The sequence below is a fragment of the Anopheles aquasalis genome, chromosome 2 (assembly GCF_943734665.1).
Source record: "Anopheles aquasalis chromosome 2, idAnoAquaMG_Q_19, whole genome shotgun sequence".
NCBI classification, from domain to species: domain Eukaryota; kingdom Metazoa; phylum Arthropoda; class Insecta; order Diptera; family Culicidae; genus Anopheles; species Anopheles aquasalis.
Window position 1 is genome coordinate 84,378,147 of NC_064877.1, and position 22,825 is coordinate 84,400,971.

General features: G+C 49.3%; 2 protein-coding genes across 2 annotated transcripts in view; one reads left to right on the plus strand and one right to left on the minus strand.

Annotated features, from left to right (window-relative positions):
• LOC126571444 (6-phosphofructo-2-kinase/fructose-2,6-bisphosphatase 4-like) overlaps positions 1-22,825 on the minus strand; it is a 52,209-nt gene that overhangs the window by 9,358 nt on the left and 20,026 nt on the right. The window lies entirely within an intron of this gene.
• The window catches only part of LOC126571445 (alpha-N-acetylgalactosaminidase), a 38,359-nt gene that overhangs the window by 694 nt on the left and 14,840 nt on the right, over positions 1-22,825 (plus strand). Inside the window, exon 1 of the mRNA XM_050229964.1 lies at positions 1-360. This exon is cut by the window's left edge and continues 694 nt beyond it. The gene's annotated coding sequence lies outside the window, so the exon portion shown is untranslated. The remainder of the gene's footprint in view (positions 361-22,825) is intronic.

Here is a 22,825-nt window from a genome sequence, read left to right on the forward strand (position 1 = left end):
GGGACTCTCGGGAAGCCGATCGTTGCGAATTCGTACGCGAAACAGCGAAAGCAACCGCAGTTGCGCCGCAAAAGGAGAAAGAAGTGGCTCGCGCGCGCCCGCGTACACGATCGTGTACGTATCCCCCTCGTGTTTTATACACCCTGTTTGAAAGTGCGCGCTAAACTCGTTTTATTTCCGTTAATGTTTCGATAACTGGCCGGATAAGCAGCAGCAGCGGCAGAGCAGTGTCCAACAGGCAGAGCGAAACAACTCCTTAAAAGCGCTTTTTCGAGTGCAGACGATCGGAAGTGGTGTGTTGTTTGTGTTCTTTCTCTTCAGATAGAGCTTTTGAGCATAAATATCATTTGGTTTACAAAGGTTTGTATTCATCTCTCTTTAACTATCAATTATGTATACGTGGTCGTTGTTGTTGTGCAGATTTAAATAACTTTTAGTCACCAACTGGATTCGAGTTCGAAGCTACCGTTATTGATATCTTAACGGTGCGCTAAATGGCTTTTAATTAACAAACCAAACCGCATGCTTCTTATCCGCAACATGCTAAAAAGGATCTCCGCTACAAAGTTCAATCAACTTGTGAACTTTTCGATCTTCCATTCTGCTTCACACCCGTGAAGCCGATCGAGCGATTGAGTGAGGAATTTCAGGTGGATCACTGTCATCACCCTGGCAGCCACTTTGGCAGCCCTCTCTCCCCCTCTTTCGAGGGTCGTTGAAGACGGCTGGAATGGTTTTAGCTTTGGTTCGCTTCTTGCGGCACGTCGGGGAACAGGGTCAATCTGAAGCACGCCAGCGTTCTTGGCACGTCTCCCACCACCTGATCGGTCCATCGATATCACAGGGGCCACTCAAAGCCCCCCGCAAAGATACGGCGACGAGAGGGACCATCGGGATCGCTTCTTCTGGATCTGATCGGTTCTCGGTGCCGTCTGCGCATAACGGGTCCGCGTGGCGACGTTACGTCAACCCTCGAACGGAATCGAAGAAAACCTGTTTTCTTCCCCCGGCACGGCACTTCATGCGCCTTGGATTATTGCGATCAACTTGCAGCAGCACCAGCATAGCGTTGGGCACCGTAGGGTTTCGGGTGGTTCGGGAATGAAGAAAAGATATTTTGTGCCAGCGAGCTAGCAGAGCTCCAGCGAGCATTTCGTCTTCGGTTTGCCATTTTCTGCAGAGTGGAAGTCAAGTAGCTGTCTCGCACATTGCGCTTTGCCGGTGTTGAAGGGTCTTTTCGCACCATACGGGCGCATAAGAAACATTCTAACGAGGGCCAAGGGCGCGTAGGCCGCCACAAGCGATCGCAGCGTGTTGTTCTAAAGGTTCCACGTCCGATCAAGAACCGGCCGATGTAGGGGCCAGTTCTTTCCATCAGACCGAGACCTTCATCTTGCACCGTACCAGTTCAACTGGATGACTGTGTTCGTGAATGTAGCGTTGTTAATAGTTCGCCGAATGGAAAGCACCACGCGAAAGGTCCCGGAGCACACCTTATCTTACTGCCGCACCTTTTGCGAGATGCAGTTTCGATGCGACCCTGAGCGCAGTCGCGAGTATCTCGTGTTGGCCAACTTCGCTTCGCCGACGACGACAACGACCATAAAAGCTTGGGTTGGAACCCACGAAACATGTTTTCGTGCTAGTTTTTTTTGTGATTCCGATTCAAAAAACAGAAGACGGACTACTTATCACCTGTGTGCACTTTTTGGGGAGCCTTGGCTGCGGCCACAGCAAGAGAAACCCAGGGTGGAATAGATAAATCGAATACCGATCGTTCGATCATCAGAGACAGAAAGAGAGAACGTTCGTGGTTCCAGTTCAGGGCTATCTATAGCCGCCATTTCCATTTCGCTGCTCCGTATAGGTCAGCGCCGTCTGCCGAAAATGTCGCGCCGGACGATTGCTGCAACGGCACCACAACCGGAACCCGATCCGCGAGCAAGTGTGAAAATTGCACACGATCCACTTTCGAGTGCCGTCGGCGGCATTAACATATCCGCCGAGCAAAACGTGTCGAAAACGAAATCGGTTTGCACAACGGAAAGAAGGGTAATTCTGCCCGGCGCTACGCTGCGTTGACGCTGACGCGGTGTTTAATTTGGAAGTCAACCACCGAAAGCGTCCTGACCACAAACCTGCACCTCTCCTCATTCGGTCGGCGGGATTGCATAACGCAATTCCAAAAAAAAACAATTAGAACAATCCACCGCCACGATCTAGGGTGGTGGCGGTGGTTGCCAAACCAAAGCGCGGGGTGGCACCAGCATTCGCTGAGAATTCTGAGGGTGCGAATGGTTTGCTTTCATGGCAACGAATGGGAGCCAGGGGGCAAATGGGATTTGTTTCCTAAATTACATAACGCCCCACTCGCTACGCAGAGAGTAAAGCGCAAGCGAATCAAAAAGGCTACACCGAGGGGTTGTGAGGCTGCGTTAAAAGCTTAACTCAGGGTGCACCGGAACGCCAGCCTCCGGACCGCGGACCTCAAACCGCGAACCGTGTTTTTCCCATGACGAAAGCCCCCCCTTAAAGCACCGGTGTGTATTGGTGGTGAGTTTTCCATTTCATTTCCATGTTTAGTGGGCCAACAGAGAGAGAGGTGTTGGAAAACACAGAAACAAACAAACCGAGATTTGGTTTTCACTTTTCGGAACCCACGGGGCGCGCACACGCTGCTGGACAGGGGGTCATGCAATTCATGAGCCATTCTGGTAATTTGCATTCTAATTGATTTATTCGCTGGTGACTAACCCTCTGTGCTCAGCATATATGGTCGGTTTCGATGAGAACACATGTCTCGAATACGAAAAGAAACACGCCACTAAACTGGTGCTTCAACCTGGTTCATGTTATGCTACCGAATATACTCTTTGGTATGCCACTTTTTTCTTTTAAAAAATGTTCCTTTTTCTTTTCATTTTCGTGGTCGTAAGGGGTGATTAAGGAGCCCCATAATAAAAACCCCTTGACAATCGTTTTGATTTGTCGCAGGGAAATGGCCCGCACGCAAGATCCTCATAAACGTCTCTCGAGCGATCATGTGATATCATTGATCAACGTAACCCCCCCAACGCTTTATGTTGTTTGCCGACTTAACATGCCGTCCATAGCTTAAGTCGAGCGAACCAATTGAGCTCGTTAAATGATCGAATGGGTCACCAACCAACGGCGGGGCTTAGTGTGCGTGCTGGCATATGCATTTAAGGTACATTGGCTAATCAGAGCCCTGGTTCGCCGGCAACAGGAAGGCAAGGCAGCGGCAGTTGACGAACCTGCGAGCATAAATGGATCGCCACGATCCGGGGGATGCGGTAATGCAACCATTACATGAACACGAACGCACTGCCCTGCAGCCATCGCCAGAAGAGCTACTACCTGATTAGCCCTAGCTGTTGGACTCGTTTTTAGATCGAGTGGACTACCTTAGGACTGGAGGTGCCAATGTCACTTCTCTCTCGCGATTAATGCTCCAAAACTATGCGCCCTTCCTCGATCTCAGTTTTTCGAGTGATCTCGCACTCAACAAAGTACCGTTTCCAGGATTGCATTGGAATTTCATATTCATTCATTCTGTTTAAAAACTCAAGAAAACAAGTTTGACCACTCAAAACGTGTCAATCGATCGAACGCCTGATTGTAGGACGGATTTGTATCACTCTTTTTGCTGGGACACTTGGACCGGAATCGCGTCTGTCAATCAATCCACTCGTGCCCCTTGTTTACTGGTCCAAACGATCGAATGGCTGGATCGGAAAGACATCGCTCACATACCATCCGCAACTAGCATGTTTTCTAGCCCCTGTATCGGAAGAAAGTGGCCACCGGACCGGCGTCGTATATGCTCAACGGCACCTCCTACCAATTCGCGAGCATCGTTTCCGTTGTGTGCGGCCACTGATCTTCCTTTTTGATTGATCGCGAATTGCCTTTTACACATTTTGCACCAAACCAAAAGCCCGCAGTCGATCGATAGCACTGCACGGCTGCGAGAGTGTCTCTGGTAGCTACCACCGATGATCTGGCCCTCCGAGAAAGACCGCCTGCGATCACAGCACCGACCGCGCAGAAGATGCTGGCGAATGAGTTCGTTTCGATTTCGTTTCCATTTTTGGCTTTCGGTTTGGATCGCGAGATGGCGAGATGATGCAAAGTGCTGGATGGGGTTGGGTGGATCGGTGCGAAAGAGTAAATATTACGCAGCGATCCCTCCTCACAGCTCCTCGGTGACTGAAGCTGAAAGCGACGAGCTGACGTGCTCGCTGGCGCGGTTTCACTTTCTTTCGCGTTTCGAGTCTAGTATCGCCTCGAGGGCGTCTCGGTTGATAACTGGTTCAAAAACCGATCCGACCGTACGCATGCAGTGCACATAGAAAGTGCTTCTGCTAGTCTTATGCTGCTGCTGTTGATGATGATGATGATGATGCCTCGGTACCGTTGTACTAGTGTACTGTTGTGGCCCAAATTAAATTGATGATTCCACCACATCACTCCAGCTCCATCGCACCCTGTCTGTCTGCGAATTGTTGGTACCCACCGCAAAGCGTATTGGCCATGTAACATTTGGCTTTGGCTCTCGCAATCGTTTTAGCATTTTAATGCGTTATGCTTATTGGGAGGGTTTTTGTCTGGTGCTTCTTGAAAAAAAATAAGGCCCAAAACCCAGCCCAAGCTTTACATAGAAATGGATGATGGTGCATGCAGATTGCGATCTTGCGGTTGCTTAGAATTCATTTTCAGTAATTGGCAGGCGGAAAGCATAATTTTACTTTTTCTTCCCTTGCCCATCGCCCGAACAGCAATTAATCCTTTGCCAGATCACGAAGCACGCAGAGCGTGTAAGTCGGGAAAATAGTGGAAGTTGAAGTCATATTTTCGGGATAACCTTTGCCGCGCAGGCAAACGAAACGATCGATCGCGAGTGACGTAACGCATCGTGGTCGTGGTTGCCCTTCGGGGCGGTCCTGTGCATAAAGCATAAAATGTAGGTCAACAGCAGCCGTATGCGGGATGCGATATTAGATCGAGAATGAATGGGATTGCTTGTTCCAAACACAATCCATTGGTGCCTTCCGTTCGCTGGCGCTCAGCGCTAGAGACTAATAATGAAGCAAACAATCCACCAAGACGGAGCAGGGGGGGGGATGCTTATAAATGAGCCGCACGATATCCATGATCATTACGCGCGAGCCACAAAGCCTGATCGAACGATCGACCGAGCAAGAAAGCGAACAAAAAAATGTGGAGCATCGCGTGAACCCCCTCACCAAGCGATCCTCGCGATCGACATAAGACAACAATCGCGGTTTCTTAGACATGCTCGATCATCGGCCAGCAAGACGAAGAGAAGAAGCATGTTGTCGCCGCGAGCAGCTGAACCAAATAAATTAAATCATTAAACTGGAGTGCGACAAACAAGGTGGATCGTGGCGTGGCAGAGTGGAGGAGCCAAGACAAATCCATCGAACAAAACATCCAGCACGTCCAGAGAGAGAAAAGAAAAAAAAACCACCACGCAGCAGCACAATCTAATCGATCGGCAGACGGCGGCACACAGCGTGGCACAAAAAAGAGAAGTGCCGCATCGTTTGGCTACGGGTCTAATAATGGCCGTTGTGTTGTGTTGCTATAATCTGCAGCCAGTTGTTTGGTTGGCCGATTGGTGACGCAGCGCGCGGATCAGAACTGCGTCAGCTGCCGATGCCGGTAGCCGCGCGATCTTTTATGCTCCGATTCAGACAACGGGCGCTGTTGTGGGAACTCGCGATCGCACAAAGCTAAGCCAAAGGCAGCATTAAAGGTTTGCATAATGCGCTAGCGGATTGATGATGCTGTTGGATTCCAGGCGGCGAGGTGGAGCCACTGGGAGGGATTAATTATTGAACTTTTCAATTGCATCTTATTTGGTTCTGCTGCCCGTGGTACCGTTGAACTCGTTTATATTCCGGGACGCTTTCCCGTCACGCAACATCGGGTTTTTTTATCGATTTAGGGACTGGTGATGCGCAAAAAGTGGAGCATCTTCGGATTGAGCGGAATTGATTTTCTTTTCCACTGCTGCTGCTGCCTGCTGCCTACTGTCGCATAGCTACTGCAGTGCGCGTGAGCATAGATCATAAGCAGAGCAGCAAGCGCACAGAAGAGGCTAATGCGATTCCTCTCGCCTCGCGATCGGCATTGATTGAAATGTGAGGAAGAGGCCACGAGCGCAAAGTCCACGACTGGCTTTCGAAAGCAAAACGGTGAGCTTCTGCGATGGTGTCGGCGAGTCGCGTCTAATCGAGAGCATTCCGCATCCGTAATTGCATCCGAGCTCTGCACTTACTGCACTTTTCCAACCCTGCGCTTCGGATTGTGAGAAAAAAAAACGGAAAATGCACACAAAGGGCGATGGAACAGACAAAGGTAACCGTCGAAGACCATTCTAGCCTCCGGGGGGGAATTGCGGAACAGCTTCCCAAAACAAAGACCAACACGTAAGATACCGCGCGGTACAAAGAACCATCTGGGGTGCGGTCTTAGGGTTAAGAAGCCTTTTGGGGCCCTTTAAGCAACACTTCACTGAAAGCGTTTTCCGGGGCACTTTGCTGGCGCTTCCGATTACCACATGTCGACCGGACACACCTGTCCCGGTGGCGGAATCACGCGACAAATCACGTTACGACAGATGATGGCTTTTTGATGGGATGAGATCGACGCTCGAAGCGCGATTCCCAGCTGCGAGGTTCACATCGGATCCATCTGCCGAGACCGAGACTTCCGGTGGAGAGAGAGAGAGAGAGAGAGAGTTCAGGTTTAGTGAGTGAGCTCGCGTGTGTTCACGGCTTTGTGTCGAGGGGCGTCTAAATAGATAAAGTACTATCGTTCAGGTCGTTCAGGGCAGGGCGGGATACTAAAGACTATGATTTGAGGCCCAGCGCAGTGGAGGGAATCGCGTTTTAATGAGCAAAATGATTTGCAAACTTGGTTAAAAGGAACAGATTTTCTCGTCTGTATATGTTTGTGGCCAACATACAGAAGGAGGGCCAGATAGAGGACCACCACACAGCAATCAGTTTGCCCAGAGCTGGCCTCGGTTAAAGACTACATTAAGACTCCCCGTTGGTTAGCCGTTTGCTAACGACTTGTCAACGGGCAATCGTTCGTAGCACCCTCAACCAAAGAGATTAAGGAATTTGACGAAAAAGCTTGAGAAGAAGAAAACGAGCAACAACAAACGGGCCACAAACAGATTGATAATTAACATTACGACCATATTTGCTGACTGTTTTCATCGCTTTCAGTTGCGTTTTTGCGTCAACCGAATTGTTGGTCGAGCGATTGTTTGTTGTCGGCTGGTTCGCTACTTGGTTAGATTAGATTGCCTTTGCGACTTCTGAGTGTCCGACATTGTGTTCGACATTCCTTTGTCATCGGCCACCGAAGCTCATTAGCGATGGGCACCGCGGTTCAGACGCCAAACACGGCGCGATCCTTTAGCGACTGGGATGGCCGTACAAAGATGGCGTCTTCAGGTGGCCGGGAGAACGTACGCACCACCTCTCTCCACCTTAAGGTAGCATGAGGACAAAACATAATCGATTATCGATTGCGCAGCGAGTGCGTTTCGTGCTACAAATTTCGTTGGACATCTTTCGGACGTCGGTTTTAACCGATTCAACCTTTCGCTCGCCTTTGTGCTCCCGAAATGGAGCCCCGTCCCCCCACGCCGGCCAAAGGAGTCTGATCTTTCGATTCCATTTTAACGACTAGACTGGCCTTTCGGGGCACGGGATTAAGATGATGCTACGCAACGGAGCTTTCGGATTAAGATCGTACGGATCTGTCAAGGTCAGCAGCGGAGATCGGTTACGTCCATACGTACGAACTGGACCTTAAGTAGCGCCGCGTGATCCAAAGGCACCGAAACATGCAGTTAATCGTGATCGTGCCGATTAATTGGCATGGGAGACCAGTTGTAATTGGTCACACCATGGGATGCGCTCTGTTGGGTGCCGTTAGATGAGCGCCGCACACACCTCTGTAATGTGTGACCGATGCAATTAACGAGCCAAGCCAAAGCACACCTCACAAACCACATAAAAACGGATTCGGAACGGTTCTTGGGGAGGGATTGGGGCCCGAAACGGACAATTCAAATAAACAAATGTTCCATGGACCCACTACTAATCGGTTGTCCGCGTCCATATGTTCCGTTACCGTGATCGCTACGGTTTTATGCTGATTGGCCCCACCGGTGATGCCTCAACTAACGGAGTGGACCACGTTGATTGATTACCGTAAAAAATTGAATTCCACGCTCGAAGCGTGGCTTTGGCTGCAGCTCTTTTTTTATTAATTTCTCTCCGTGCTCTCCGAAATAAAAAAAAAATCATGAGACTTTTAAAGAGAGTTCCCATAGATGTTAGTGTTCATCAAATGAGGACGTCATCCCGGAACAATTAATTCCAAAACTGCATCTCATGGTCCGCCGTACACCTTTAAATCCCAATTGATTGCTGCTGATGATTAAACAAAAAAAAACACTGCGGTTGATGTTCCATCTTTAAGTGATCTGTGAGTTGTGGTTTTTTTGGGGGGATGGATACAAGGTTGCCAAGGAGTGGTTGAAATCATAATGAGCACACCGTTTGATGGACAAAATCCGTTAACTCCATGATGTGTTCAGACCCCCCGCAGGTTGGTGATGCTTATCGGTTTTTTTTTGGGGCACTCTCTCAAACTAAAGATGGCACTCGGGCAACAAATCGTATGTCCTGAGGCACTGTGGCTACCGGATGTGGCACGGATTACCCTCGAAATCAGTGGTAGGTCAATGTGAGAAACCTACTTCGGCCGTCAACGACACCATCAATCAATGTGGCACCATCGATGGGGCCAGCGATCGTAGCATCCTGTCTGTCTGTCTGTCAGCCGAGGCAGAACAAATCCTCCCCAGAAACGGCATAACGGCCTTGTTCCCAAACTGCACCATCGCCGTCGACGCCATCACCGATGACCGATTCCCGGATGCTCCGATCGGATCGATCCACGTGCCTGCGGCACTAGAGCATCCTAGCCGTGTGCTGAAACGCTGAGCGTTCCATTCGATTTCATTTCAACAAATCCTTGACATTTTCTGACGCTGATCGCGATCGATCGCTGGCTAGCATCGCACAAACGTGGCGCCTCATTGGTGAACTTCCCGAACCAATGCGAACAGTACGACACCTCTCACAGGCGGGTCGTGTCTCGATCCCGTGTGACACCAATCCCTGTCTTTCGGACTCGGAAATATGCTCGCGCGTGCTTAGCGATGACCGGACGGTAACGACATTTGACACGAAGAAGCGCGCCACCGGACTGGCGTCAGTTTTGTAACTGTCTCAGGTTCAACGTCGTTACGCATCGTCTTCCACGTTTGTCTCACGATCGTTGAATCGTGGGCAAGCATTGTTTTCCAGCGCTGGACACCGAATCGCAGTGGAATGAAGAGCAACACCGTGGAGGCATGTTAACCAGAATGATTTATGCTGTGGGTCAGCTGAAAGCGTCCGGTAGTGAGCGTGACAGCGTGCGGATTATGCTGCCAGCATTATGACGATTACCATCGCAGCTTTTTTTTATTAATACGACACTCGGACAAACACCTTCCTGGCGTCCAGAGATACCGGATCGCTACCTTAAACGGTACAATAGCTGGTTTGGATTATGTTTTCTGCTGCTGTTGTTGTCTGTGGCCGCCCCTAAAAGCCAGACGCACGCAAAACAATTTCATTTTCCATTTCTCGCGTAGCTGACGTGCTGGCTAATCGTGCGCATAATCGCCATCGCCGCATAAAGCCCGCGAGGGTTCAAACGATCATAGCATCAAGTGTGTCAAGCGTTTAACAAGTGCCCCATAAGTCACCGGAATGATGGCGCTGCGCTTCCGCGAATGGGTCGCTATCATAGAGCATCATAAAAGCGAAGAAAGTGTTTTTTTCCGGAATGAAAGATAAAGAAAAAGGGTAACTGTCCGGTGTCCGTCTATACGACTTACGGGGGACAATATACGCAAAAAAAACCACTCGCAATGAACATGTTTTGCCTGCACGACATCCGGCCGATCGAGCATGGAATTTATGATGAGTACACACCCCAGCCGGTGGACCTTTGTTGTGTAGGGAGAGAAATTTCTTTTGGTGCACCAAAAACCCCGACCGGAGAGTTGGCGAACTTCACACGCTCGTCAAGCCAAGTGGCTCCAATCGTCGTGACAAAAAAATGTCCGCCAATGCGTGGAAGTGAACGCGAGGAGTCCGTGATCCAGCTCCAATCAACCGTGAGCGTTCGTCGATCGGCGATTAATTGTTCGATCCGGCCAACCTGTACGTGCCCGGTGCTGGTGCTGGTGCTTCTCGCTACCCGGCTGGCAGCGTCATGAAATGGTTACTTTCGCTTTCACGCACGAATTTTGAACCCAAAATGCTTCGATGAAAGTTTACACACATTCAGTCTTCGGTTGCCTCAGTTTACTCAAGAGGCAGCCACGGCGGAGGGAGCTTGGTTGCTTGGTCAGAAATGGGGATCGGTGATCCTGAACCGTTCGCTGGTTTCCGGATTCTGGCACACACAGGTACACTGTTTGGAGACTTTCATTTAGGGCTGGCCACGATTATTTTAGGGGGCTGGCCACGAGATGAACGATTCCGTTTAGCGGGTGTAACCAGCCAGTGAACCAGCCTCTGTTTGCACCGCGTATCTTTCTGCCCCTTTCTCAACCTGGACCGATGGGAAGTTGGTCGAGTAAATATTGGCTCCCCGTCAAATGCATGTGAGGGAGGTCCGTACGGTTGGGGTTTGCAAGAATTGACTTCAAACTTGAGCGGGAGAAAGTAACATCAGAAATGCATTCACCCGTCTGGACTGACTCAGCGCGGCATTGTGCGGAGTTTAAGGTGTGTAGCATCACGTGATAGGCTTAGGATTGGAGGCCGAGAAAGAGGTTACGAGGTAAAATCATTTTAAGCGAAGTAAATTATTAAAAAAATTGTTGCTAAAATTGACTATTGATGCTGTAATGTTCCTTTAGGCCTCAGTAGCGCTAACGTAACATGCCAGCAACGTGATGAGAGAGACACTAAGGATCATTACAATTTCGTAATTTATCGATGATCGCATGCTTTGCGCGACAAACCCGCCAATGACTTCTTGTCACACACGAGAATGTCATCTGCAACAACTTCTCCAAGCAATTAGGAATTTATTTAGGCTTGAGAACACTGTTCCCGAGCATAAGAAAAAATATATTTTAATGATCAACCTCATGTTACCATTTATGATCATGAGTTGTTTAATGGATTCATTACATAAGCCCCTAGCAGGAATCCAAATATTCTCCCCTTTTATGCAACCATCGGTACCGGTATGGTTCACACGGTGCTACTCATTACTTCATTCAAACAAGCCAATCACCTTTGCCACCTTTGAGCGGGGAAGATAAATAATTGTCGTCCGAAACGTTACTGTTGACAGCAGAACTTCAGGCAGCATCTCCACGGCAACATCTTTACCACCTCTACACACCACTCGATCGTCGATTGAAGAACTTCATCTGCACCATTCGCGAGTCCAAACTCGTCAGTGGTCGTGCACCACCACCATCGCCATCGGCACAAAGAACATAAGAATCACATCTACTGGCGTGTTTACCATGTCCAGATGGATATCGCACCGACCTTTAGCCTTCCATCCACCGATTCCGATCACGGTACCGCGGTGCACTTGCCATGCACCACCGAGACCGGTGTCAATGGTGCATCTTCTGCCACGTTCCCGGCCCGGACAGGTTTTCCACGGAAAAGGTGTGGCGGTATTATGCAGAGAGAGAGAGAGAGACTCCCTCTTGCTCCCTGTGGAGGCTCATAACTTGTGGCAGACGTGAATGCGAAAGAGCAAAGTGATTTAAAATTTGCAATCTCGCTTGCGCGGTTCGCGTTCTTCAATCGCGTTGGCGAATGCACTTCTAATGTAGCGTTGCATCCACACTACACCCAATCATTAATTCAAGTCCGCATTTTCTTCTTTTCGCAGGTAAGACGAGGCGCTGCTGGAATGAGCTAATGTGCCACAAATTAGAGACGACACTCTGTCACTTCCTCACAAGGACTCGCGCGGTATGCAAATGGAGACTATAATGAGCTCGATTCTAATTTTACATCCACGCCGGGGGCGATGGAATGCTTATGTTCCGCGTTATCGTTGCAGCTTATCGTAGCGGTTCACTGCACCGTTCAAGGTTATTCGAGTGTTTGTTGCCGCCAAAACTTTATTTTAAATTCTTTCTCCCCTCCAAAAAGAATGTTCCCCGCCTGTTTTCCAACGCTTTTCTTCGTTTGCTTTCTATCTCAGCCTCAGCTTTGTTTGGTTCGTTTATCGATCAGAAATAACCTTCGGCGAGGCTTGAGACCCAGGACCATGTTTGGCGTTTTATGACCGGTTTGGCAACAATCTGTTTCCACCGCCATCCACTTTCGGATGGATTTGCATAAATTGTTATTCTTAGAACGAGTGGTGATCAAATTTATAACACAACCGCTCATTTGGGAGTCGAGCGAGATCCGGACACAAACAGTTCGGCAAGAAATGCTGTTCGACGGTTGGTCGCGTGTGGACCAACACTTTTATGATCCACCAATTAGTAGAGCAGAATCGTTGGTTCACAACGGGCTCCGTTGGAACTTGGAGGCTGTTTGGAGTCGAAGATTTGCGTACCGCGATCAGCTTGGTACAGCATTGCAACCATCCCAGTACGCACATTCACAATTAACGATGATTAATTGCTGAAGGTGTTTGCGCAAATACCGGCCACAGAGTGCGAGATGGTTGAGACACATCACCCGGTCCGATCTTGATCCTCCGTCCGTCCAGGGAAAAAATGACAAAATGAAACACTCGGCAGCCAGCCAACCAACGAGCCATCTAGCTAGACAGGCCTTTCATCATCACACAACGGATCGAAGTGGCACCAGCCAGCACAACCGGTGTTCATTGTGGCCGACATGCCGACACTTTCTCACAGTCATTTGCCATCCGTCGGTTGGCCGATTGAACCACGGCTACCACCCGCTAATCCCGGTATGCAAAGTCTTGCCAGCAGCTCTTGGGGTCTGCAAGAAGCAATCGTCTCGCGGCCTCCCGTTGATGGTGGCGCTTCTGTTGGGCCACCACCGAAAACACTCCACACACAGTAACCACACCATTATTAAAGGGCCACCTCCCGCCCTCGCCGGAGACAAATAGAGTTGTTGTAATGCGTAATGCGGTGTGTGATAGCCATCGGTGTTGCGGCGGGGGAGTCTGGGGCTGGGAATGCAAACTGTCATGGTCAGACCACGCCAGGTCACGTCAGCCTTTTTTCGGGTTTTATGGAACGGCCTGAGTAGCAGCACAGCAGCATCAACAGCAACAGCTCTGTGTTTTGTGGCAAATTTCATTGCCGACATGCTAATTCGGTACAGAGCCAGGGATGGGATGAATATCCACAACCACAATTGACCATTATTGCAACACGCTGCAATCTATCCAGAGATGAATGCTAAATCGTTTATGTTTTCATACCTCGAGCGAGTGATTATGATTTTTCGTTGTTTTTGGGGTTTTTTTAATGCGGTATTGCCCATTGTTCTGCGGATTGTAGGACAGTCAGTGTGGTGTGATTTGTGACAGTTGTGTCGAACGCGAGTGTACGATCTTCTAGACGACTAAGACGTCTTGAATGCCATGTGTTACGCCATGTTAATTCCATAAACAAATTTCTAAATTGTACGGCCTAATAAGGGCTTTCTAGTTCGCTATTAATTGGCCATTTGCTAGCATGAAGTCGTCTTAGTATAATATAAAATCGAATAGCTACCATTTCTTCCGTCTCCGTAAAAACCGATCTAACGTTTAACATTTCCCTACGTCAGCTTAACGATAGTGGGTCAACACTTCATCAACGAGAGCAGTGCAAGCAGCGCAACGTTCCGCTGACACTAACCTTTGTAACAACCTTTACACTGTTTGGAAGCGAAACGAACCCATCCACCCTGGAGTAACTAGACCAGAACAGTGGCTGCGCTAACCGCGTGCACTTGATTGACCCACCAAACCGACCGGCTGACGCCTGAATTGTGTGTCCCACATCCCAGCATCCCACACCAAACCAGAGCGAGCGTCCCTTTGGCATTTTGGCCTGGCGATCAAAGTGTAACACATGGCAGATGCACCACACCGCACTCGGTCGGAGCTACCAGACGCTCGCCGGATCGTTAGAATAGTCAATCGATTACCACCGGCGTCGATGATCACCATGTTGGCTCGCTGGCTGGTTGGTTGGCAGCTGCATAACCACCGCCATGCACAGCATAACCTTTTTTGCAGGGCGCAAATGCTCCCGGCTAGCCGGGGGTAAGCTTCCTCCTACACTCTTGGAGTTCGAAGCGGTGCATTGTGCATCGGTTTGGCTCACACGGTACCACACCGAGGGGCGAGATTGCACAACAGTTCGTGCTCACCAAATCCGTCCATGTGAGTGTTTGTGTTCGTTTGCGTTGTGGGTATGTTTAGAGGAAGGGCTTGAAGGAACGCTTTTTCGGACTGTATGCCATGAAGATGCTGAGCTAGCAGAAGGAAAATCAATCAAAGCACCCCGGTAAGTGTAGTGCCCTGATTGAGGTTATGTGGTACACACGTGGAGAGTGGCTGGAAGCGAAAATTGATGGATGATGTGTTTCATGCTCGACAACGACCACGTTTTGCATGCGCAAACGCGATCGATTGGACCAATTTGAGGATGGCAGCATTCCCATCCCGGCGACGCGGACGGAAGGAAACGACGAATTTGTGGCGACAAATAAGAGGAAGAGACGACGGTTGGCCATCCCCATCGACAGGCTTTCCTGCCCTCTGTACCGCTAATTAAGCCATCGATTAAGGGGAGGGCCAACTCCCAGCATGGCCACGGGTAATGACATGGGGTGATGATGATGCTGACAAATCAGCATCAAGCAAGCGTCCGGGTGGTGGATTCGATTCCGGCATCTGGAGCCCCCCGGGGGAATCCGTGAAAGTAAAACATAAATCCCGTCTCCAGACGACTCGAAGGTGGAACGGAAACGGAACCAAATGTTGGTTGGTTGTAGCGGTTGTAAAGATGAATGTCAAAAAATGGCAAATTTGTTTCCATCATCTTGTAGCAGGTCGCGAACGATTTAACGGTTGAATCGAGTGATTTTGAGGGGTTTCCCAATGTTTTTCAGCATGCTACTTTATGCTATAAATAGTTTTTGGATGATTTTGTCTTGAACATTCGGTAGAAGAGGCAAACATTAAGAATTAACCAGGAGAAACCACTCATTCCTTTGTGTAGTACAACTCAAACAACTTCAAACGACCCTGACTTCCTTGATCTTTTCGACTAATTTGAACAGATTTCGCAAACACAAAGCTTCTTATCCTCCGTGACTATGTAGCATACATCCGTTTGTAGCTCCTTTCATGAAGGGTCACATCGATCAATTCTCAATTTGCCGGTGACATTTTAACCAGATCTCACGCTTCTCAACCGTATTAACGTGGATCTGTATAACAAAAAAAAAACAAACGAGCATAACCCCCTTCGGGTAACACTCATCAACCGCTGTGCTGGTACATCGCATTCACGCACCCGATGATCACCGCGCTACACGTGACGATCGGATTCACTCGTGCTGATCGTGCTACCGGACGTATGGCTCGATCGCAGGCTAGGTCCAGCATAGAGCGCAAATTTCCCGTGTGAAATCGTTTCGAAATTTGGCGATCGTCGCGTACACACCAGGCACACGATTGGTTCGCGCTGCGTTGTTAGCGTTAGCGATCGCCAAACCTGGTAGCGTTGGATGAAGGTGCGGAACTTAGCGCCAATGAAGCTGACACCCAGTGATCGTGGGGTGCCTCGAGTGTTGAAAGAACAACCAACCGGCGGACCGTGCGATGGACTGGCCTGGTGCCATTTGCGTGCCGCAGCACCCACGGCACTTATGCAGATCGCGACGTACCGATATCTGCAGCGTACAGCGTTGCGTGCGAAACTCAATTTTCCTTATGACATGCCTGGTAACCACACCGGGGATGAAGAATTTGTGCGAAATGCTAGCAAATAATGGCTTCTGGCCGCCACCGGTCTGATGCAGGGTCATTCTCAGACACCTTAGTGCGGGTGCGGGTGATTGCGTGCAGATGCGTTGCTCGCGACCATGACAAACCCACTCAGACCATGGGGAAGATCAACAGAAGGAAGGCCCCTTGTAAGTGTTTAAACAAAACACTCTGGCTGGCTGATTGGCCGGGTGGCTGCTTCCCGGGATGAAGAGGCCTGTGCACAGTGGAGTGGATGATCGTGTGAAGCATGCTTGGCAGCTGCTTTGCAGACAATCCTCACTTGAGATCCGCCAATAATTTGGCGAAAATTCTAAACGCCAATGTTTATTCATGCACGGCGAATGGCGTACAAGCGAGGACGATTTGCTCGATGCTAATGGGCTGCAAACGAACAAATATGGTGCCGTGGTGACTTCCGTGCTCGCCTCATCCACTCACATCATTTATCCAACTAATTTGAAGGTTTTGCTCTACGTTTTTTTGACATCAAATTAGGGAATCTCGTAGGTTTGTGTTGCTTCTACTGTTAACCGTAAAGGTACGGCAGCATCAATTAGTATTGATGATTAGACAACGAAAATGGTTCTCCAAAATCATGCTGCTGCTGATCATAAATTCCACCAAACGCCTTCCGATTGAACCACACCACAGGCGCCATTTAAGATCCATCGAAGATCGCTAAAACGCCCATCGTCGCGATCGACTGCCCCCGTAGCAGGCAATAGAAATGGAGGCGTTGATGGCCAGCACAACGGATCGTGTGGACGGATGATTATGATGATCACGACCTACGCGAACGTGGGCATCGATCATCATTCGAACATCCACACGGCCATCCACATGGCGCATCGATCGATCGCGCTTGTAACCATAAAGTCCCCTAGTAGAACCAGTTTGCATCTCAACGTTTGTGCTAATATTGAAGATGCATCTGTCTATCGGGGCGGAGCGGCTGGACTTGCGCGTTGGATGCATTAGCTAGAAGGTCGCGGAGCCGCATGCAAATCAAATGTATCTCAAACGGCAAGAAACCGAGCGCCTGTATGTGTTTAGCTGATTGTGCGAAGCTGGACAACCTTCGGGCGTACATGTGTAGTCGATTAGCCGAAGGTCGACTTCATAAGTCGCCACGAGAGCGCCACCTTAGCCTTGTCCATCCTTATGGCGGCCACCATACAAATGCAAATGCAACATAATTCAATTAATTGCGTCTACCAAATGGCTTGAAAGCATAATTCGTCTTATACTTAATTATCTACGAAGAAAGTGCTGCTGATGGCGATTGCAAGGCCACGACTCTCGATTGATGAAATGAAGCGTCGCACATGAGGATCACCGCGAAGCGCACTAATTAGTGCATCTTGACGGCCATAAACGATCGCCTGAAAGAGTTTGCCAGCGATCTACACGCAATTTGCAACCCAAATAAAGAAAAGGTTAAGTACAAGTCATCTTTGTTCTACCTCTTGTTCCAAGCAACTTTATTTTTGCACAAAGTGTCATTCTCGTATCGAAGCATTGCAGGAAGCTCCCTTTTCTTCGCCTCATTGCATCCCTGATAACCATGCACCCACGAGACACGAGTCAGTCGAGTGAAGATTGTCTTTGTTTTTCTTTTAAACAACAGTAACGGCGCAAAAGCCACAAAGATAAGCCGTCGGGTTTTTTCCCGATTTACGTGTCAAGAGCGTTCACCCGGCAAACGCTTCCTTCAATGATATCGGTTTGAACTTGCCGGGCGCCAAGAAAAGCCATTCTCCTACCGCAGTCGATTGTCTTGTTGGCCACCGATATCCGCCACGCGGTGACAGACCGTTGCGCATGACGAGACCACATTTAAACACGCATTAATCACTCGAATAATGCAAGTGGCCAGACATGATTCACCGCCACTGCCCCCGGCGGAACAAAGCGAACAAGAGAAAGGAAGTTGGTGCACAAACACAAAAAAGGGAGTGCCAAACACCTGTTTCAACATACTGGCGTGCAGTGTTGTGCATCGTTGGTCGATCGTTCGATCGTGCTCGTTGTCCATCCGGTTGGCAGGGCGTCATAGGAGTGATAGGAGGGATGACATGATCACTGGAGGGCTCCACTTCCTAGGAAGTAGCAGTCCGGGTTTACGAGTTTTATGAGATTGAACCCACTTACTTGCAGCTCATCATCATCATCAACATTAGCAGCAGCAGCAGACATGATGAAAATGATCCGCCAAAACAACCAAGCGATCCCTCTCCATCTCCATCTACTTCCGAATAGCGATTCTGTAAGCCGATCCGGTGCCGGTAATTTAATAATATAATTTGGAAAATGGGATACTCTCCGCCGGAACGGCACAGTATCCGTTGCGCTTTGCTATTACATCGCGTAAAACACATTGTTATGCTCGTTAGCATGCAGCAAAACCGGTCAGCAACGTAGAGTGAAGAGTGCTTTCCACGAGAGACGAACGAAAGCATCATTTCGTGTAAACGACGACGCAACGGAGAGTGAAAAGAGAGCTTCGGCGAACGATAGGATAACAACTGGTGCTGCTGCTACTGCCGCAACAAGTCGTGAGGCATTAGATTATTAAATTAAGTTCCATTTTCGATTGCCTCCTCCTGCGCTGAGCGAGGGAGTAGCGACCCAAAACCACGCTACGATACACGACGGCGGCAGGAAAAACGGAAAAACCGCTGGCCGTAACAAACCGTCGCCGGGTCCGAAAGCGAACGCTCATGGCTTTTTGCTCACGCGAGCCGTAACGGCGGCGAAGAAAGTAAGACCGGCGGACCGATGGTCACGGCAGCATAACACCCAATTTATGCTACTTTGTCTCCAGCGACGCACACGACACGGAATGGAACAACAACACACGGCGGACAAGCTACCTTGCGGAACGACCGACCGGTATCGGCCGGATCGATCCCCGCCTGATCGTGAAGTCGTGAAATTATTACTCCCTCCGGGCTCTGGTGTTTTCCCAGCGCTTTTGAATGTGTACACTGGTCGCTACCAGTAAAGGGGAGCATCTCATTCAACGATCGATCGATCGATCGATCGTAAACGATCGTTACGTAAGGTCCGGTCAAACGCACCAATTGCCCTCGACGATCGATTCCGGTACACGATCTTAAGGTCGAACAGAAGCGAGCCGATCGATATCTTGACTCTCGATCAACTGGATCGGAAAAACCACCTCCGGGATCCGCGATCACATAGAACAGTTGTAAATGAAACGTTCTAATGGCGATCGTGGCTCTAGATCATGCTTCTAATTTTATAATTTTCGAAAGTCAGCGATACCATTCGCTCCCTTCGGTTACTTCCTTCACGGATGCACGGATTACCCTAAGCCAGATCGGTTGCTCCGTGAACGGTGATCTCTGACCGCCTTCTCCTCAGTGGCGGTTGAATCCGGTTCGTATCACCTCGCCTCCAGGGAGCTACTTTATTGAGGCCTATTTCGGTTGCCTTCTCCCCCGGTGTCCTTCTGCTAATCGCGGGCGCCTGACTCGGATTCTGAGGGGCGCGAGACGCGAGACAATGGCACCAAATGGTTGCCAAAGATGCTCAAGATCTTCCCATGGTCAAAGAATGGGGCGGGTGTGTGGGCTCATAAATCATTTATTGGCACTCCCCTGGCCCCTTGTGGGTCTATGCGCATTAGAAGGCACGCTTCGGCAGTGATTGTGATCGCACACTAAATCGACCAGCAGGCGCTCTAGCTGCTGCTGCTGCTGCTGCGACGATCATCAACAAAAACAACAATACGCTGTTGTTAAGGCTCGATCGCGATCAGTTTTGAGGGTCAAAGTGAGGTGGCCGACTCGATGTTTTTCGGTCGATGGTCAATGGCAACAGTTCGATGATATGCAGCGCGAATCCGATGGAGGAAGCGATCGCGCAGCAAAGCGGATCCTTTCACTTTACCTGCTCCGTTGCAGCGTGATCCTCGACGATCACGGTGGGCTGATCGTCGGTTTGCAGGATTTATGTTTCCTCCTATGCCGCGAGCAGTAGCGATGGAGAGCATTTGGCGACTTCTGTTGAACACAAACAAACCCCAATACGGTTGATGGTTTTTTCCCATCGTAGACATGGAAGTTGTTGAGGTTGTTGGGGAGAGAAAATGAATTAAACATCAAAACACGAGGTGATCCAGTTTAGGCATCTTCGCACTACCTGGCTACCGAATTCGGGGCGCGTGGCAGAATGAATCGAAACTGTAACACCTTTTAACACCCGGTAACCTCCCACAGAGGTCGGCCAGTGACAGAGACACCTTGTTGATCGTAAACGGTGTGCCAGATGGACAAAAAAAAACATGAGGGAAAAAACCACCCATCGCATCGTCCAGCTCATAATAGCACGCGCCGAAAATCGGTCATCCGGCGAGTCGCCTCTGATAGGACGCCATTAGGTGCGCCGGTGATCCACGAATCACGACGCCCCGACAGCCCTCTGCCGAACTCTCTCTGGGGTGTACAAAATGGATTCGAGATTAAATTGAATTATGGCGAGGCGAGCGACGGCGAGATAAGCGAAGGACCGCAACCGAGATAATCGCCCTTTAGTGAAACACTTTTCACTCGCGTAAGGCAGCGCTGACACGATCGTGCTGGCCCGTGAAATGAAAAAAAAACGATCATAATAGCCAGTGTTGACGGGGGTTTGACACTGACCGCCTTCCTCTCGCCGTTAGAGTGTCCGCTATCACCGTTTTAGGTGTTAACATTATTGGCAGCTAGCCAAAGGCTTTAGTTTGACCGATCGCGCGATCATTGTTCCTTCCCCGGTGGCCGTGAAGTGAAATGGTAAACTTTCAATTTCAGAACACCAGTTCACCGAATGGAAAGGGAAAGCAAAAGGCCAATTCTGCTGCTCAAACTTCAGCGATCAGTCTGTGGAATTAACCACCGGTTCTGAGCCGTCTGAAGTGAAAAGGAAAATGCTTTTCCAGCAACAGCAGCAGCAGCAGCAGCAGCAGCATACTTGGTAGGCAAAGGTGATCATCAGGGAGCGATCGATTCAATCACGTGCCATGTTTCCGCCCGCCATGCTATCCGCTTTCGGTCCGATCGACCAGAAGGAAATTCAAATGAAAGTGAGATCTTTATCTGATCGGCTGCTGCTGCTGCTGCTGATGTTGCTGCTGGTTTCTTTGTTTTTCCCCTCTCTGCCTCCCGCAGATACCGTTGCGCAATGCGCATCGAATTAGACGGCGGAGGCGCTTCGATCGAGCTCGATCAAGGCGAAACGATCTGTTTCGATGGCAATGATAAGCTGGTAAACGATGTGCACGATGGGGATGGGTTGTGCTCTGGCTTTGGTGAGGTGAGGTCGAGGCAGATCGAATAGAAAATTATACATTTGCCCAGGTGATTTGCTTGGGATGGCCTTTCATTTTGGAGTGGCCCGAAGTGCTCTAGAGGGAGTGTCACTAGAATGGTGGGTCTGGTCTTGTCGCGTGAAGGGCAGAACCTTGGAACGGTGCATCGTATTCCTAGATTGCATTTTTGCCCTTCATTTCGACAAGTTAATGGGAAGAGAGGATTAATTCTCATCAGCAGCAGTTAACCGTGAGTTTCTGAATAATTAAGACTTTATCGAGCTGAAGAAAATTTCTTGAAGAATGTCAAACTAGTGCTGGTAAGAACTTTTTCATAGAGATCATTTTTTGTTATATTTTCTTTTAGACTTTGTTGCTAAAGCATTAATGTATAACTTCATCAGGGATGTTTAATAATAAATTCAACTGTTAAAAGGATCTCCTCTTGATATAATGATATATACAGATTACCTTAATTATTGTATCATATTTGAATCGTTCTCGAGGATCCAATTGCTGTACAGTTTAGCTCACATCTTGTAGGTTAATGATAGTTCGACAAACCCACTAACTGATCGAAGCATTACCCACATGAAGTAACATTGCGCTAACTGAAAAAGCGCCTGTCATTGATGAGCAAAGCTAACACTGCCTTAAAGCGCCTTGGTTATGTCGCGTGCAAAAAAAACATGCAAATCCCACTGCAACCCAGTGCCCCAAAACGTAACTCAAACAAACCATCCTGCCCCAGGAGGGAAGCGACATTGCAATGCAGCACAATCGATGCCAATGAATGGCACTAGACAAACGATCCTTTTCTTTGCACGGCAAATGCGGAATGAATTTGAAATCATTATCGGTCAATTGGGCCGTTGTTAGGGGGAGTGTAATCTTGTGCCATTCCGTGAACGGAATGGATTTCCAGATTGCAGATTACACCACCTCGCACATAACCTCCCGTATGCTTGGGCGATGCGCGAAACGGTTTCATAATTGTCCCTCCTGGGGGGCTCCTGGCCCGGACATTGCCGTTTTTGTCCAATTAAAATACTTTTTTTGTTCGCGCAACTCACGGTTTCTGGTTGAGAAATTGAAGCGATCAAGGCTCAGATCGAACCAGCAGCATCATCTTCGGTGCGCTGATGATGTAATGTGTCATCCGCCGATTAGAATTCCCGGTTTTCTGCGGCTGCGAAAGTGAGTGCCCCGAAGTGTTTGCCTAAGCGCCGGATGCCATCACACCGCATTACACACCGCTCTTTCCACTCCGGTTCCCTTTCCGGTATCCGCTCTGTTTTGCACAGACGTGCGCCCGGATGGCCACCGAAGGGCCAATCGAAACCGAAGCATAAAGAAGCAATGAGA